At 33.3% G+C, this 4,365-nt stretch overlaps 1 long non-coding RNA gene across 1 annotated transcript; it reads left to right on the top strand.

Annotated features, from left to right (window-relative positions):
- The first annotated feature begins 528 nt into the window (after positions 1-528).
- On the top strand, positions 529-2,699 carry LOC107799953 (uncharacterized). Its single transcript, XR_001651255.2, has 2 exons — positions 529-1,271; positions 2,434-2,699. It is a non-coding gene; the product is annotated as an uncharacterized LOC107799953 (long non-coding RNA).
- Positions 2,700-4,365: the final 1,666 nt, after the last annotated feature.

The raw sequence follows: 4,365 nt of genomic DNA, 5'->3' as shown, positions 1-4,365 counted from the left end.
TTATTATTATTATTATTATTATTATTTACTTAATATCACTATTACTAGTATTATTAATACTACCACTACTACTACCATCATTGGAATTAGTACTAGTATTACTATATATATTATTATGACTACGGCTAACCAGTATGATAAGTATATTTATTATTATCATTATCACTAATTATTAGAATTGCTAGAATTATCATTAAAATTATATTCATCATTGACATCACTACTATATTTTATCACAACTTTTTTATTTAAACAAGTTTGTCGTCACTTTACTTTTAAATTCTATAGTTATTAAATGTAAGACAATGTTTTGTTAGTATATATATCATTAGCAAAACTTTGTAATATTAATTAGAAGCCCAAAGAAGTTTATGAGAGAAATTCCAATCCAAACAATTATTTCATTTTGTAAAGCTTCAGTTCTTTAGCCAACTGAGCATAGCCCAAAACTATATTAAATCAGCCCAAAATATATTAGCCCATTAGAAATATCTCTGATTTGAATTCCAAAATCTCTTTAATCATATTGAAATATTTGCTTCAATTCCAACAGAAAAGCTGCCATCTATTCCTATCCTACTTTATTGACCAAAGCGTCTGAAATTTTCAGACTTGCCTTCCTCTCTCATGGCTTCCCCCACACCCTTTTTTCTTTTTTGCTTCAAAGCGTGGATCATCTTTCAAAAAAGCAACATTGACTTCACCATTTTAAGAAAAGAAATCAAAACCATCTCAGAGGACGATTCTCTGTCTTGCCTCCAACGTTCGGATTCAAGCGACCATTTTTATCAAGATTCAAGTCCGATTTTGAATTCCCTCAAAAAAGACCCAAACCCTACTTCTTCACCTATAAATACTAGTATTTGGAATATATTGGGGCAGAGCTTTTGGAGCCGTTGCACCTCTTTTTAAACCCACAAGCTTCAGCCCCCTTCTTTAACCTTAAGCTCTTAGCTGCCCCTTTGACCCCAAAATTTGAGGCTGGAGCCGCCCCAAAGCTCCGATTTTTAGCCGCCATTGCTAACTCCTACAAATCTACTGGTGTTACTCGATTTATCCCTAAAATAAACACTCTTAAAAGGCTCAGCTCTCTCTCTCTCTCTCTCTCTCTCTCTCTCTCTCTCTCTCTTTTAATCTCTTTCTCTGTCGGCGTTTACCTATAATAGTGGCGTTTGTTTCTGTTCGTTCTGGTATTTGACGACTACCCGTGTACAGCAAGTTCGAGGTTAGAATCCGATAGCGGCTTACCCTAGTTCACTGCCCGCAAAAAGGTCAGTAACGGTTAAGCTATTCCTTTCTGTTTTTCTTTTCTGATTAGAGGTAGACTTTATTTCTATCTGAAATAGTGCTATAGTTGGTTTGTGATTATGATTCGAGATTAATCTTCACATAAAGAGTCTGTTACGAGCTATGTTGTATAGAGTTATGAGATAGAGCTCGTATGTTTGTAGAAGTTGTTATTTTGGCTAAATAGAATAAAATTTAAAATGAAATAATACATCAGTTGTTATGTATTCACATGTACAGATTTGAATTTAGCTATCTGCATATTTTGCCTGAATGGTTCGGTCACTTAGCCTAGATTTTTTAAAAAAGGAGTTATTCTTCTAACAGAATCATGACTTGAGTCTCTTTTCTGTTATATAGCATGCCTATATGAATCACCATCTTTAAGTAGATATTCAAAGGAATCAAATCTATATCATGTTGAATGTTTACTTGAAGTATTGTAACAAATATAGATATTCTGTTGGAACTAACATTGATTTAGAGCTTACGGTTATACATTTAGTTGTCATGTTACCTATGTAGGTACTGTATAAAAGAGTTGTAACCTTTAAGCTTTTCTTTAAGAATCATGTCTATATGAGTGATATATGAGATCTTTTAGTCATTTAGAAATCATGCTGTAAGACTAAATTTTGACTCAATTATTTGATGAGAATTAAACCTGAACTTGATGTGTTTTTCAACCTTCTTTATTGAATATAGGTATTTTTGTCATGATACTAAGACAAATTTAGATAACAATTTATTCTATTGCTAAGCCTTTTTCCTTCGTACATCATGCTTCTAGGATTTCAATTATTTTTGTTAAAAATACATGTCTTATTTAATAATGAAATACTAGTATGCACCTATATTTTTGCTATTAGGCGTTGGTATCTTATATGTGCTAATTTAAAAGCTTTTGTAGAAGTAAGAAACACCTCATGTTTGTTGGAACATTGCTCTTTAAAAAGATTTGTTAAAATATTGCTCCAGTTTGAAAAATGTTCGTATATGATTTGCTATTGTTCTTCGGTTTCTTGTCTATTGCAGAGTGAAGAAAATAGTTGTACTTTTGTCTTGCGTGCTTCATTCTTGTATTGAATTTTCGCCTCTAATTTTCTTCTTCTTTCCTTTTGCATATACACTTGGAGCAAAAAATAGAGTCTCACTCGAGACTCAACACTACCCGAGCATGGAGTCATCACATGGCATCCCCTTAGAATGTCCCGGATAGCAAGAAAACAAGCGAAACGCTTGGGGACGCCTATGGCGTCTTTCATTTTTCTTTTCCTCTTATCATTTGTTTAATTTTTTTATGATTGTAGATTTATTTGGGAATGTTTTATATTAGATTTGGTAGCTAAATCTTATTTTGATTAGTGTCATTTACTCTAGTTAATAATAAATCGCCGATTTTATTTACATGAGTCTTAAGGGCTTTTAAAATCAACAATTTGAGATAATGGCTTTATTTATTTATTTAGTTCTAAAATATTTGCCCCCATCAATTTTGGAAATACTTAGTGTTTTTTGTCAGCATTTGTCCATAAAAAGCTTGCTTCTTTCTTACAATGTTCAAGTCTAATTGAGGTTTTCGGAAAAATGGCCTTTGTAGCGTTTGTTGGCATATCAAACTCAAGTTTTACTCAATTAGTAATATTTTAGTGTATAAAAAATATTCACGTGTTATTTTCCAACTATGTATACAAATATTAAATTTTCTTCTTATAATGAATTAACCTAAGTTTGGCCGGTTAATCATTTTTAACGGATTATATGGGGTGCTTTAATAACCTTTTCTATAAGATTAATTAGAACCTTTACTCATAGTCTTAAAGGTTAAGTAGACCATAGAACAGAGCTAACTTTAAATATTATTTAGTTAAAATTGGTGTCCTAATTCACCGTGAAAATAATTAGGTGGCGACTCTTAAAATTAATTAAACCTTGGATTTACCAATGTTATACTCTAATTTGACTCGTGTTAAAATGGGGTATAACACACTAGCTATCTCGAGTCCTTTTCCAAAATTTTTAGATTTTGACTTAGTCCATGGTCTCTCTATTATTTCCCTTAGGTTTGCAATTACTCACAGGAAATCATTTCTTTCATCTTTGAATTTTTCAATGGTTTCCTTACGGTCAATAACTACCATCACTAAGTCATCTCTAGTTTGTTCAGCGTCTCCTAGTTCTACGGACAAGGAATCCCTATCATCCACAAGACTATGATAAGCATCAATCAATACACTAGCTAACGACATGAGTTTCTTAGGAGAGTAGGATTTCAAATTTCTCTAAACATCCCTGAAATTTACCTCCTTGTTGTCATCATCTTCATCATTATCTGATTTGGCCATCAAAGTAAAAGTTGAGTCAAATTCATTTTCATCGCCTTCCACTGACATCATAGAGCTATCACCAGCATCAGTTTCATCTTATGATTCACCAGAGGATCTCCCCATGCTGCAAGAGCCTGTTTCATCACATTGTCATCAGACCTTTTTCTTTTGAAGTCCTTGAAAGGAACCATGTTCCTCTTAGATGCCTTTTCAAAGTTGTTTTTGGTTTTCTAGAGCTTCCTTTTAGCATTTCTCCATTTCTTCTGACCGTCTTCTGAAACCTTTTGGTTAAGTAAGTCATGTCAACATCTTCATCACTTGAGTCATTGCTATCAGCTTTGAGTACCGGGTTTTTTTCTTTCTTTGGTTCTCTTCTTTCATTGTCTATCTTCCTCTTCATCTCGTAGGTCTTCAGATTTTCAATAAGCTCTTCTGTGGTCAGCTCCTGCAAGTCCTTTGATTCAGTAATAGCATTCACTTTGCTTTCCCATGGGCTAGGCAGAATACTAAGGATTTTCCTCACTAGCTTGTTTCTAGGAATGGTTTCGCCAAGTGAGTGTAACTCATTTATGATGGAAGTGAATCTTGTGTGCATATCTTGAATAGATTCATCATCCTTCATCCTGAAGATTTCATACTCGGTAGTGAGCATATCGATCTTAGATTGTTTTACTTGGGTAGTTCCCTCGTGAGATGTTTGCAAAGCTTCCCATATCTCATTAGCAGTGTAGCAAGCAGAAATTCTATTATA

This window comes from Nicotiana tabacum, chromosome 20 (assembly GCF_000715075.1).
Source record: "Nicotiana tabacum cultivar K326 chromosome 20, ASM71507v2, whole genome shotgun sequence".
NCBI lineage: Eukaryota > Viridiplantae > Streptophyta > Magnoliopsida > Solanales > Solanaceae > Nicotiana > Nicotiana tabacum.
This window is presented reverse-complemented; position numbering and strand designations above follow the sequence as displayed.